Source organism: Elephas maximus, chromosome 17, assembly GCF_024166365.1.
Source record: "Elephas maximus indicus isolate mEleMax1 chromosome 17, mEleMax1 primary haplotype, whole genome shotgun sequence".
NCBI classification, from domain to species: Eukaryota; Metazoa; Chordata; class Mammalia; order Proboscidea; family Elephantidae; genus Elephas; species Elephas maximus.
Genome location: NC_064835.1, coordinates 74,896,626 through 74,911,733, shown reverse-complemented (window position 1 = coordinate 74,911,733; position 15,108 = coordinate 74,896,626). Strand labels below are relative to the sequence as shown.

General features: G+C 43.9%; 1 protein-coding gene and 1 pseudogene across 2 annotated transcripts in view; both read right to left on the bottom strand.

Annotated features, from left to right (window-relative positions):
• TMEM255B (transmembrane protein 255B) overlaps positions 1–15,108 on the bottom strand; it is a 123,879-nt gene that overhangs the window by 31,516 nt on the left and 77,255 nt on the right. The window lies entirely within an intron of this gene.
• Positions 12,083–13,316, bottom strand: LOC126060937 (E3 ubiquitin-protein ligase ARIH2-like; annotated as a pseudogene).

Below are 15,108 nucleotides of genomic sequence, written 5' to 3'. Positions count from 1 at the left end.
TACAGGAGGGATTGAGGGGCTGCCAGACAAGAATTTACCCAGAGGATGAAGGGCCAGGTAGAATTAGGTGGGAACAGTAAGAAAACCCTGGTGATCAGAAGCAGATGTGATTCTGAGGAAACATGGTGCCTGTCACTCAAATTTATCTCCCAACTCAGCCTACTATTGATTCATTTTCCAATCCTGTGTTGTCAGCTCAGGCTAAGTTATGCTGTGGAAAAACAGTGACAATAAAAGCTTTGTATGTGTGCACGTTTCCCATATCTCTTGCAGATTGGCTACCATTCTGCCTCCTGTGTCTTCATTCTGGAACAGCCCTTATCTGAAACATTGCTGGTCTCATGGCAGAAGGATAAAAGAACCATAAGATGACTCTAAAGTCTTCTGCTTGGACATGGTACACCTCAGCTCTGCTTACAAGACGTATGGCCAAGTCCGATGTCAAGGAGGCAAGGAAGTAGGAGTCTCTCAGTGGGAGAAGTAGTAAATATTTTGAATGATAAAAGAGTCTACAATATGAGAACTGGGAGAATAATACAATTTATAGTATGAAAGGGGGAAGAATAATAACATCTACAAACTGTAGTAGACAACCACTCAGATCCTAGGTATAAGGAGTGGGGTTAGCTGGCAGACTCCAGCTATTGCCTCTACCAGGGTCCACCTCAGCTTTTGAGCTAAGGTCATACCCTTCTTGGGGGTGACCCCTGGCCCATGACTGAGCAAGGTGATGGGTGGTTCAAGGGCCTGACCATTTCTTCCCAACATGAGATTCCCCATTAGGCTGGCAGAAACTTCCTCAGGTCTGTATAACATTCTGATAGCCCTTTGTGCCATCCTGTTTCCTCCTTTTACTTTCACAGGCGATACACACCAATAAACCCGCGAACTCCTGACTTTCCTTCGCATCTACTTTCCACAGAACCCAACCAGCATAAGTAATAACCAGAAGACCCACCGGAAGTTTATGATCCAAGCAAATGCCCAGAGGACATACCATTAACCAGGGCCGTCAGGAATGTGCTGGAGAGACTGAACCATCAATCACTAGAGGGTTCAGTGGTAGGTCTCCTCCACAGCCCACGGGTGAAGGTAGAAAAGGCTGTCACAGAGCTTGGCTCACTGAGAACAATGGGGATGATAGGTCACTGAAGCAGTAGAGGTCAAGTGTAGAACTTAGCCACCAAAAGTCAGGAGTGATAGTTATAATAACCAATAAGACTGGAGTGGCAACCTGTAGAAAGCTGTGGAGATGATTAGCAAATTGTGTCCCCAGAGGCACTGTGAATGGGCAGCCAATGAGGGCACTGCTTAAAATATATGATCAAAAGAGAACAATAGATGAATAGGAAGTTGGGGGTGGTTGTTCCAATAAAAAGTCATGACCCCTTGCTCACTTTCTGGACCTAAGCCAATTTTTAGGCCCAGAGCCCAGCAACTGAAGAAGTAGCTAGGTTCTTGTCATGGATTGAATTGTGTCCCCCAAAAATACATGTATCAATCTGGCTAGGCCATGATTCTCAGTGTTGTGTGATTGTCCACCATTTTGTCACCCGATGTGATTTTCCTATGTGTTGTAAATTCTACCTCTATGATGTTAATGAGATGGGATTAGCAGCAGTTATGTTGATGAGGAAGGACTGAATCTACAACATTAATCTACAATTTAAGTCAATCCCTTTTGAAATATAGAAGAGAGAAGCGAGCAGACAGACAGGGGGACCTCATACCGCCAAGAAAGAAGCACCGGGAGCAGAGCACATCCTCTGGACCACAAGTTCCTATGCAGAGAAGCTCCTCAACCAGGTGAAGATTGATGACAAGGACCCTCCTCCTGAGCCAACAGAGATAGAAATCCTTTCCCTGAAGCTGACACCCTGAATTTGGACTCATAGCCTACTAGACTGTGAGAGAATAAATTTCTCTTTGCTAAAGCCATCCACTTGTGGTATTTCTATTACAGCAACACAAGATAACTAAGACAGTCCCCAAGAGGAAGAACCCATAACACCAACTGAAATGATTCCATATTCCTTCCCAAAGGCACCTCTGGCCAGTTACTCAAGTGACTGTATGCTGGAGAACGGGGAATACCCAGGCATTTCAAGGCCTGTTGGACTTGGGATCTGAGTTGATATTAAGTCCCATAGACATAAAGCATCCTCATGGCCCCCTATTAGAGCAGGTGCCTATGGGGATCAGGTAATAGAGTTCTAACCAAAGTCCACCTAACAGTGGGTCTACTGGGTTCAGCCCCACCTACTGGTCATTTCACCAACACTTGAATTAATAATTGGGATTGGCATTCCCGACTGTTGGAGTAACCTCCACATTGGTCACTGTCCTGCCCATGAGGAAATATCATAGTGGAGGGGCAAAGTAAAAACCCATGAAACTGCCCTTCCCCATTCAAAATAGTAATCAAAAACAATATTGAATACTGGGACAGAGGTGTTGTAGGGACGGTAGAATTTAGTCACACCATTAAAGACTTAAAGGACACAGGGGTGGCTGTTCTAATCATATCTCTATTTAATTGGCAGTCTGTCCCCTGCAGAAACTGTATGGACCCTGGAAAATGACTGTAGACTACTCAGTCACAGATGTTATCCAGATATGGAATCTTTGTTAAAGCAGATTATGGCCTCATGTACATGGTATGTGGCCATTGATTGAGAAAACGCAATTTTTCTAGCATAATCAGAAAAAAAAAAAACAATCATAAATAGTTCACATTCACATGGAATAGAAAATAATATACATTTACAGCTTTTTTTCCTAAGACAATGTTAACTTTCCCATGCTCTGAACTACAGTCAGTTCTTGTTATTCTGGGTAGTTACATCCTATAAAGTCACTGTAAACACTGAATTAGCAAAAACTGAACCATTCCCCTAGGGAAATACAGGACTAGGTTCCTGCAAGCCTCCGGTCACACTATTTTTATCAATCAATCAATACATAATTTTGTTTTATGTGTGTTTCTGTTTACAGGAAGGCACCCTGGTGGTACAGTGGTTAGGTACTCAGCTGCTGACCAAAAGATTGGCAGTTTGAACTCACCAGCTGCTCTGCAGGAGAAAGATGTGGCAGTCTACTGCTGTAAAGATCACAGCCTTGGAAACTCTCCAGAGCAGTTCTGCTTTGTCCTGTAGGGTTGCTATGAGTCAGAGTCGACAATCACAGGTCTGTTTACAGGCACCTTATTTAATATATACTGTCGATTTATTAACATTGAACTCATGGCCCACGGCACTATAACTCATACCTGAACAAAGTTTAGCTAACACACGTATTTTTATATTTTCTCCATAAGGCACATCACAGCCTTCATGCACTTAGGAACATGAGCCAGAATTTCAACACTACCCGTGGGAGCCATTTAAACAGCACAATTATCAACAAAAATGCAAAGATCACAGTAATAAATTGACTGCACAGAGGACACCTCTTTATAGTATAAGGGTTGAAACAAGAAGGTACAGCTGCCCATCCTCAGCTGGTAACATGCCCACTGGGCAATTCAAATTTTTTGCCACTCTGCGCATGTACACAAATAACCATGAAAGCACCATGAGTATTGATTTTGAGGTTACAAAAAATCTTAGCAAGTAGTCAAATTCACGAATACAAAATCTGCAAACAATGAGGATCAACTATAACTGGATATTCCACAGAAGATGATATTGCTCCATCACATGGATGATATTATCCTGATTAGAGAGCACGAGCAAGAGGTGGCTGGAGTCCTAAAGATGCACTCCACAGGGTGGGAGATAAACCCTAAGAAGATTTAGGGACCTGCTACTTTAGTAAACTTTTTAGGGATCCATGGTCAGAGGCAGGCCAGGACATATGCTCCCAAGCAAAAGACAAAAGGCTGCATCTCACACCCCCTGCTACAATGCCTGGGAGGCCTCTTTGGGTTTGGAAGCAACATAGTCCACACTTAGGCATACTGCTCCAGCCCATTTACAGGGTGACACAGAAAGTCATCAGCTATGAGTGGGCCTGAAGCACAAACGGGCTCTGGAGCAGATCCAGAGTATGAAGCAAACAACCTTTCGAGCTGAGCTATAGGATCCTGCAGATTCCATGGTGTTGGAGGTGTCAGGGGTAGAAAAATATACAGCCTAGAGTTTATGGAAAGCTCCACTAGGGGAATCACAATGTAGACCCCTGGAGTTCAGGGGCAAAACCATGCCGTTGGCAATGGAGAATTACATGCCCTGTGAGAAACAGCTCCTGGCATGCTCCTGGGCCTTTGTAGAGACAGAATGCTTGACCATGGAATACCCAGTGACCATTTTCCAGAACTGCCTACCATGAACTGGAGGGTTTCATACAACCCAACCAGCTAAAGGAGAAAGAAAAGCTTGAGCTTGCTCAGTATATGGTGCAAGCCAAAAATTACCAACTAACTGCATTACAACCTCACGAGGGGTTTCCTTGAAAGATACCAATGAGCGGAAATCTTCCAACGGGCAGAGCTCCAACACATCGTCTACCTTGCATGGAAGGAGAAATTGCCCAAGGTTAGTATATACATGAACTCATAGGCAATGGAGAATGGTTTGGCTAGCTGATAGGGAGTTACGAGAAAAAAATATTGAAAGACTGGAGATGGAAGGTTTGTGTCGGAAGCACGTGGAAGGGCATACGGGGGTGGGCACAAAGTGCGAAAATCTTTTTATCACATGTTAACATTCACCAGAACGTACCCACACAGACAAGAGGCCCTCAACATCCAAGTAGACAAAAGGACTCAGCCTTTGTCTCTGGCAGTGCTCTCCCAGTGCTAACACCATGGGCTTATGGCCAAAATGGATGAGGCGGAGGCTATGCCTGGGACCTGCAGCATGAACTCCCAGTTACCAAGGCTGACTGAGCCATTGGTACCACTTAATGTCCTCCTATAAGCCACAGCTACCACCTGGGCCCTTTGAGCCTGTAGTATTTAGGGACCAGCAGTGAATAGGAGGCATCACCATCTTGCAGGGGTAACTGCTCCTGTTCCACAAGAGAAGACAGATCTGCTGTTATACCACTGGGGCAGGGAAGAGAATGGGAACTCAGATGGCCCACTTGAAGTCCCTTCATACTCTCTTGCCCAATTGTGATGGAGAATGGGTAAGTGCAGAAACCCTGGCCTGAGAAGAGTATGATTATTAAGGACCCAGATCCTCCCAGAGTGAAGGTTTGGTAAGCCACTGGGGCCTGCCAAGGTGAGAGCTGAGGGTGAGGAGAACTCAGAATGCATGGTGGGGAAGGAGTATGGATGAGCACCAGTTGTGGCCTTGAGATCAACTTCAGTGACAAGGCCTGGAGTTCATCCACTAATCTGTTTTCTAAGTTTCCACTCCCAACCCCTGGAGTCACTGCGCCCAAACATATAGGGATCTACATGGCACGAGGGTAGACTGTGACAAACAAGGGTATTTACCACGCAGATCCCCTTCATGACAGGACTTGCTGCTGACCTGCACAGGCGTGGTTAGCTACAGATCTCCAGTTGTTAGTCCCTTTGGGGTCTTCCTCAGTTTTCAAGGTGCAGTCATGCTCTTTTCAGAGCAGCTCCTGAATGATGACTGTGCAAAGCAGTGGCAGCCAAGGGAACATCCTTCTCAGGCATCCCCAGCCACTGACTTTGCAAGGCTGTCTATCTATCTATCTATCAGGGAAGGGTCTGGCCATTTCCACCCAATGCAGTCTCCTCTGATGGGTACTCTGCTCTAGAGCGCTTTGCTTTGAGCTGGCAGAGACTTGTCAGATCTGAATATGGTCTGGCAGATCCCCCACCCAGTCCTGCCTCCTCTCTTTTTCTTCCAGAAGTGTTATTTCCCAATACTACCACCCGTTTGTCAGTTTGTCATTCTGTGGTGGCTTGCATGTTGCTATGATGGGTGGAAGCAATGCCATTGGTATTTCAAATACAAGCAGAGTCACCCATGGTGGGTAGGTTTCAGTGGAGCTTCCAGATTGACAGACTAGGAAGAAAGGCCTGGCAATCTATTTCTAAACATCGGCCAATGAAAACCCTATGGATCACAACAGAACATTGTCCGATTTAGTGCTCGAAGGTGAGTCTCTAGGTTGGAAGACACTCAAAATACACAGTGGCTACAACAATGTATTCAAGTATACCAACTTGAAATGGTGAAAATGGTGCAGGACTGGACAGCATTTCATTCAGTTGTACACAGGGTAGCCATGAGTTGGAGTCAACTCAAGAGCCACTAACAGCAACCACAAGGATCCCCCAATAAAGCTTTTGCATTCTTAACTCTGTCCCAGGGTCTGCATCCCAGAGAGTCCAACCAGCACACAAACTCAGTGATATTTGAGTTAGTACAATTAATGTGGCTGTGTACCTACATGCTGGTGAGAAACTCAAGTGACAAAAATTTCAGTCATGATGGCATCTTCCTGTGAATATTTGCTCATTCATAACGCCTGTAATCATGCCTTATGATGAGATGTTCTTTTCAAAGACTACACAGAGACCTTGCTGTAAGGGAGTCAGATTCACCAATCACCTGAAGTCACCCTTTATGCTTCTCCAGGTATAGATTCAACTCAACCGAAGTGCCAGCAGCCTATCCTTCTAAGAGCACAGTTTACCTATTAGCTCTGGAGCACAATTTAAGTGTCCAGCATCTGCTCCTTGCTGAGTGTCATATTAGATCCATGATAAATAGCTGATAAACAAAACTTGGATTTTTTTTAATGAATCCTTTTCCCGACACTGAAACACTGGCAATTCAGTTTCATTTCTGTCTTGACTATTGAATCGGGATGAAATAATTCTTATTACTTTGAATTAAATTTTTAAAAAGGTAACCTATTTTAGTCTTAGCTAATCACACAAACTTAGTTTTCTAATTTATGATACAACTGGAAATTATAATTTCACTGGGGATAACCCTAATGTACTCTGGAGCTTGAACAAACCCAGAGTCCAAGTCATCTGGGCTTAGGAAAAGAATTTTACTAATCTTCAAAGTGGTCATGTAGGTCTCAGGAGCATTTAATATGGTTTTGTTTATTCACAGTTGTACATAAATTAACAATAAGACAATCAACATATTAACCACTAGAGTATCAACTCAGCTGAAGTTCAATGAAATCCCTGTCTATTGCGGGGACTGACAAGCTTTGGCCTGTAGGCCAAATCCAGCTCAATGTCTGATTTTGTAAATAAAGTTTTACTGGAACACAGCCATGCTTATTCATTCACGTATTATCTATGGTTACTTTTGTACTACAAGGGCAGAGTTGAGTAGTTAAACCGAGACCATATGGCCTACAAAGCTAAAAGTATTTACTGTCTGGCCCGTTATAGAAGAAGTTCACCAGCCCCTGGTCTAAGAGAGTACCTGGCATAAGGTAAGGCTTCAATATGTGATAGTGGAATGAATGAATGAAGGTGCTAACAGGCAAGAGAACACCAAGACCTCTGCATGTCAGCGTTGGACAAAGGGCTATTTTGTGTGTTGTGCCATTGAAGATACCCTAGAATTAGCCATGAAATTAAAAACTCTTCTGTGTGACCATAAGGCTGCTCCCCAGAGAGTCCCCTCTGAATTGGGACTGAAGGCCTGGCTAAGTAACCACAAGCCTCATTATTTCATATTTATCCTGTAATGAACTGTGAAACCCCTAAGTCTGGGCAATCCAGCAAGGAGATTTGACTGAATGCCCAGCTGGGTGATAAAATAGATAGGTGGGCCAATTCAGCTGATAAATCTCCTTGGCAACAATGACCTTCTGATTACCGGGGAACTGACATTACAGTTCACAAGGCGTCCAGCCTATTTGGAGTAAAGGAGGCTGGAATTATATCTAATGATATTTATACCATGCCTGCCAAGGATGAACTGCTTCAATAAATCCTATTAGTTGATGAAACAAGATATGAGCTGAGGGATAAGCACAACTTGCCATTTTTATTCTTGTAGTACTGGAGGGAAGATATTTTTCTACTTGGGAAACATAATTGGTTTTAAAGGTAATTTCTCTCAAACAATGAGCTGAGAGGGAGATAAGTCCTGGAAAAAGCTGACTGCACACATCAGCAGGAAGGAGTGGTTTTCAGGCCTGGAGTGTGGCAGGCACATCCACCTCAGGCTGCCATCCATTGCTCAGCTCGGAGAACAGTCTCCTTCTCTTCGAAGACAGAACCTTTTGTGGTTGGGACCCTCTGCAACATTATCAGTGCTTTGTGCCCCGCCCAGAGACAGGGAGGCAGCTAGACACCTGTGTGGTATGATTTCAGGATTTCAGGGGTGCTGGGAAAATGCCTTTCTCCTTCCCTGCTCTATCACACACACACACACACACACACACACACACACATCCTGCTTCCTGCACCTGACCTGCCCTTGTCTGAAATTTCATGATCAGAGTTAAGCTATTATTTGGTTTTAAGGAGATTTCAGGGGGTATTTTTGGTGTAAGGTTTAAAGATTATCTCAAGGCAATAGTTTCAGGGGTTCATCCAGCCCCCTTGCCTCCACAAAGTCTGGAGTCCATGAGAATCTGAAATTCTGTTCTGCATTTTTCCGGTTTGATCAGGAGTCTTCTACAGAATCTTTGATCGAAATATTCAGTAATGGCAGCCAGGCACCATCCAGTTCTTCTGGTCTCATAGAAAAGGAGGTAGTTGTTCATAGAGGCAATTAGCCACACATTCCATATCCTCCCATTCCTGACTCTCCTTCCTCTGCTGCTCCAGGCAAATGGAGAACAACTGCCATGCCTTGGATGCCTGCTTGTAAGTTTTTAAAACCCCAGGCACTATGCAATGAACTAGGAGGTAGAACAGAAGCACTAACCAAGTTATTAGGCCAATTAACTGGGATGTCCCATGAAACCATGACCCTAAACCTCCAAACCAAGGAACCAAATCCCATGAGGTTTCTGATTGTACATAAGCAGCCTCAGTAGCTATTCCTTTTTTGTCATTGTTGGAAATACATCACACTACTTTTGCCAGTTCAACTTTTTACAGTGCAGAACTTACCAACAATTACAAGTATCAGCTGTATAACTCTAGAGAAGGCACACACTTGAGAAATACACTATAAAAAGTAGGGTTAACTTGCCACCAAAAGCTAGCACATTGGTAGATAGCTTCCTAAAATGTCCCCTCCCTTGGAGAGACCTGAGTAGCCTCTCACAGAGACCCCCAGCAGCATTCCACACAACTATATGCTAGGAAACCAGGAGTTTGCAGAACCTGCTTCTGGGAGCCAGGTTAACAATCCCTGAGCTAGAAGGGGCTTCCGAGATCATCTACTCAAGTGGCTTTCAAAATTTTGTTAGACAGCTGGATCCTTTCTTCAAATAAACTGTTAATCAGAAGCCCAAAATAAAATAAAATGACGGGGGGGAAGGGAAACTGCCTCCCTGTGGGCCATATCCTTCGCCACGCCATTAAGTGGCCAAGGCTTCCATAAAACATGACAGAAGCACAGAAGGAAAACCACTGATCCAGGTCAGTCCTCTCGTGGTGAAGACAAGGAAGCTGAAGCTCAGAAAGGGTAGGTAAGTTGCTGGAAGCCACACAGATGGTAGTGGAGGAGCAGAGCTCCACACGTGTCTTCTGATGCTCATTACAGTCCAGTTTCAACCACTGACCCTGGAAACCTACCTGTGCCTGGGCGGGGAGGAGAGCTCAAATAATAGAAAATGTATGGCCCCGCCTTCAGAAACTTCCACTCAAGTTGGAAGCCAGTTTTTTTTTTTTTTTTTTAAGGTGCATGCTTTTCCCCACATTTTAATGTCTTTGAGTTTTGTCTCCCAACTGTCTGTCAGCTTCTTAAAATTATAACTTGGCGTTTTTTTTTTTTTTTCTTCCTCAACAGTACATAAAATAGCAGTGCATCTTTCAATCAGTAGTGTCTTAGATTCGATAAAATACTGTCTAAATGACCCACCTAGAAATCATCTTTGGGTAGACACCTTACTGGTGTACTGAGGACTGCTTACTAATCGAAATGGTCACATTTCCCTCTTTAGACTCATTGAACTCTGTACAACCCTATTAACTTCATCTAGAGGGAAGAGACACAGTTTCAAGGTTGAGAGATTTGTCCTAGATTACACAATAAGGACTGAGTATTTCACCCTGCTCCTCATCGCTGAGACCCATGACCACATTGCCTCCAGGTAGCTAAGTGTAAAGTTGGTCATTTTAGAAGTCTTTGGACAATGAGTAAGCAAACAGCCAAGTGAATAACTTTTCATTGAGGTCTTCGGAAACAGTGTGTGTGTATGCATTTGCAGACATAAAATGACGACTTTGGGGGCAGATGAAAAAGGCTGACACCTAACATGTATCACGTCTCATAGGAAGCAGATCACCAGGTCTTTTCTTCCGCTGAGCAGTTGGTGGATTCAAACTGCTGAACTTTCAGCTAGTAGCCGAGCACTTAACCATTGCGCCACCAGGGATGTGATTACAATGATCAAATATCTGCACCAGGAGACAGGATTTTGTAGGTCTGTAGTATGAAACTCCTACAGCCGTTATGAATTAAGCAGACTGTGTGTGCCCTCTAGAGGAAGACACACGCATTCTTAGTTCCAAAAAGGATCTGAGCAAGAGGAAACAGGATAAATCCTATATAAGAGGATGTCTTGAAGACTAAAATATAATGTATTTTTCATGCTCACTGGATCTCACAGCCTATTACTTCAGAAGACAGACCTTTCCTGCTTCTGAATGGGTCAAATGTATTCATTGTAGCAGCTCGATGCAGCCTCACTCTTAAAGAGCAAATACAATTTCAAAAGCTTCTTTCTCTAATGAGATTTTGTTCATTATTGCTCCTTGGAATAACTGATCTTGCCCACCGCATTTTTTCTTTTCATTTATTTGAACAACTGGATGCCACTTGCTTTGAAAGGTACCTTACCCACTGCCATCGAGTCCCTTCTAACTCATAGCAACCCCGTGGGACAGGGCAGAACTGCCCCACGGGGTTTCCAAGGCTGTCATCTTTATGGAAGCAGACTGCCATATCTTTTTTCTGCAGAGTGGCGGGCAAGTTCGAACCTCGACCTTTGGCTAGCGGCCCAGCATTTTAACCACTGCGCCACCAGGGCTCCTTGAAAGATACATTGTTGCTGTTGTTAGGAGCTGTCCAATCTATTCCAACTCATATCGAACCTATGGACAACAGAACAAAACACTGCCCAGTCCTGCACCAGCCTCATGATCATTGTTATGCTTGAGCCCATCGTTGCAGCTACTGTGTCAATCCATCTCATTGAGGGTCTTCCTCTTTTGATGACCCTCTACTTTACCACAAATGATGTCCTTCTCCAGGGACTGATATTTCCTGATAACATGTCCAAAGTATGTGAGATAAAATCTCGCCATCCTTGCTTCTAAGGGACATTCCGGCTGTACTTCTTCCAAGACAGATTTGTTCGTTCTTCTGGCAGTCCCTTGTATATTCAATATTCTTCACCAACACCATAATTCAAAGGCATCAATTCTTCCTCCATCTTTCTTATCCATCGTCCAGCTCTTGCAGGCTTATGAGGCAATCGAAAACACCATGGCTTGAGTCAGGTGCACTTTAGTCCTTAAAGTGGTGTCTTTGCTTTTTAAGACTTTAAAGAGGTCTTTTGCAGCAGATATGCCCAATGCAATGCGTTGTTTGATCTCTTTTCCTTTTTAAACACTTCAATGCCAATTTATTTTTTAAAAGGGTTCTATGGTTTGCCTTTTTTTCTTTTTTGTATAATTTACAATATTTGAAAATTACATAAGCTGTAATGATCTAATACTATTAATAGCCATTCAGGAAAAAACTTCCTCTCCCTCTCAATCATCTGGAGGAATTAAAAGTTTTGAAAAGAAGCCAATTCAACATGACTTCTATCCTGGTAGAAACAAAAAGTGAAAAGATCAGAATAGAAATCAACTAAGAGGTGTGTTGGCAGTGTCTCTCAGGAGTGGGGCCCTGGCTGTCGCCTGCGGTAGTGAAAGGCAGAACCTATAGCATGCAGTGTGGCAGCTGGGAGACCTCTCAGCAGCATCTTCCTCACCCTGGCCTGTCCATGTCCTGACCTAGGTGTCATGGAAATCCTTCAGCAGGTTCTCCTCCGAGGCTCCGCTATGTGCATCTGGTTCTCCAAGTCCCCTCTATCATAGCTGTCTGCATGCTCCACTTTCCACGACAGGTTTTCAAACAGTTTCTTCCTGGATGCGGACTCCACGTAGCACACATATGGATAGGTGTTCTGCAAGATGTATCAACACTTGACCAAGAGCTTGGCAGCGTTCTGTAGGTCATGCCAGTCAATCCACGTCCCCAGTTGTTCGTGACCCTCTCCTGAATCTTCTCATGAATGTGCTGGTATGTCTGTGCCTCCAGTTGTAAGCTTTTGTTGTGGTTTTCCCACCTCTCCGAGTAGAACAAGTACTTCTTGAGGGCCACCCTGGCCTGGGCCTGCTGGCTCTAGTTGACAATGTCGAGATTCTCCTTGTACCAACGACACTCAAACTACTCATTGCCATGGGTCTTCCAATCTCCTAGACACATCCAGCAGAAGTCATGTTTACACTTGGAGCATCGCATGTCCTTGCAGCCTGCATTCTTCTCAACGCAGATGTTACACTTGGGAGTCTTCAGTGTGTGTACGGCAGCAAGTCTCTGTAAAGGAAAACTGAGGCAAGACGTAGGGTAGGCCTCTTAGAAGCAGGCTGCATTTCCTTGACAGTTCGGTCTGAATCCGATTCTTCAGCCTCACTGAAGCTGATGATACATTCGGGCAGGGCAGAAAGAAGGCAGTGGGTCTGATTAAATAGGAGAGAAGGCTCATTCGTTACCACACTGCCAGCCCCATCATTCTAGAAAACCACTCTCCATGCTGGTGGTGTCTTGCAGGTTTCTTTTTTTTAATTTTAGTTCTATCTTTTCTTATTTTTTAATAACAATTTTATTTTAGAGATGTGGCCAATGAAGGTCAGTGGTGGAGTGGCTTGCACCCCACAGAGTGGAAGTGAACTTGACCCGCAGGTCAGTATTCTTTTCCCTGTGGGCTGCATCCATAACCACAGAACTGTCGGTAGTTCCACTTTCCTTGGCTCTCAAGGTGGCACTGGCTATTCTCCAAGCTTACTGTCACGAGGGTATTGGACTTAGGCAGGACCCCTTAACTCAAGCTATAGAGCTTCTTAGTGGGTAGGTCTGTGGTATGCTGCTATCCTTCTATTCTATCCTGCCATTCTTGGGTTTGCCTGGTCAATGCTGAAGGTGTGCAGACACACCTCCTTCTACTTCTATGCATCTTCTGGCCATGCTCAGTCAGAGCTAATTGGCAATAGTGGGTCCCCAGGTCTGCTGGTATGTTCTAGAACATTCACAGAAAACCCAATGCACGTACAGAGCAGCAATGGTGTTCAACAACCCCAGTGAAGGCTTGGTCTTCAGTTCAACATAAGGCTCAGCAAGACCCCTTGGAACTGACATGTCCCACTCATGCACCATTTCACATTTCATAAAGACTTTTGATGAGCATAACTTTTTCATTTTCCTGAGGTCCCATTTATCTATTTTGTCGTCTTCTATTCATGTATTTATTATCCTATTTTTACAAAAGATTAGGTCTCACAGGTTTCTCCCAGGAATTTTAGGTTTAACATTTAGGTCTTTGATCCATTTTGAGTTAGTTTTTGTATATGACACGAGGTATCAGTCCTGTTTCATTTTTTTGTAGGTGGATAGCCAGTTTTGCCAGCACCATTTATTAAAGGGATTACTTCTGCCCCACTGAATGGACTTTGACCTCTTGTCAAAAATAAGCTGTCCATAGATAGTTGAGCTGTCAGTTGTCAATTCTGTCCCACTGGTCTATGTGTCTATCATTGAACCAATACCAGGCTGTTTTGATTACAGTGGTTGTCAGTTTGTCATACTGTGGGGGCTTGTCTGTTGCTGTGATGCTGGAAGCTATGTCACCAGTATTCAGATACCAGCAGGATCACCCATGGAGGACAGGTTTCAGCTGAGCTTCCAGACTAAGACAGACTAGGAAGAAGGACCCAGCAGTCTACTTCTGAAAAGCATTAGCTAGTGAAAACCTTATGAATGGCAGTGGAACATTGTCTGATATAGTGCTGGAAGATGAGCCCCCCAAGTTGGAAGGCACTCAAAAGATGACTGGGGAAGAGCTCCCTCCTCAAAGTAGAGTCAGCCTTACGATGTGGATGGAGTAAAGCTTTCAGGACCTTCATTTGCTGATGTGGCGTGACTCAAAATGGGAAGAAACAGCTGCAAACATCCATTAATAATTGGAACCTGTAATGTACGAAGTATGAAACTAGGAAAATTGGAAATCGTCAAAAATGAAATGGAACACATAAACATCGATATCCTAGTCATTGGTGAGCTGAAATGGACTGGTATTGGCCATTTTGAATCAGACAATCCTATGGTCTACTATGCTGGGAATGACAACTTGAAGAGGAATGGCATTGCATTCATCAACAAAAAGAACGTTTCAAGATCTATCCTGAAGTACAACGCTGTCAGCGATAGGATAATATCCATACGCCTACAAGGAAGACCAGTTAATACAACTATTATCCAAATTTACGCACCAACCACTAGGGCCAAAGATGAATAGAAGATTTTTATCAGCTGCTGCAGTCTAAAATTGATCAAACATGCAACCAAGATGCATTGATAATTACTGGCAATTGGAATGCGAAAGTTGGGAACAAAGAAGAAGGATCAGTAGTTGGAAAATATGGCATTGGTGATAGAAAAAATGCCAGAGATCAAATGATAGAATTTTGCAAGACCAATGACTTCTTCATTGCAGATACCTTCTTTCACCAACATAAACGGTGACTATACACAAGGACCTCGCCAGATGGAAGACACAGAAATCAAATTGACTACGCCTGCGGAAAGAGACGATGGAAAAGCTCAATATCACCAGTCAGAGCAAGGCCAGGGGCTGACTGTGGAACAGACCATCAATTGCTCATATGCCAGTTCAAGCTGAAACTGAAGAAAATCAGAGCAAGTCCACGAGAGCCAAAATATGACCTTGAGTATATCCCACCTGAATTTAGAGACCATCTGA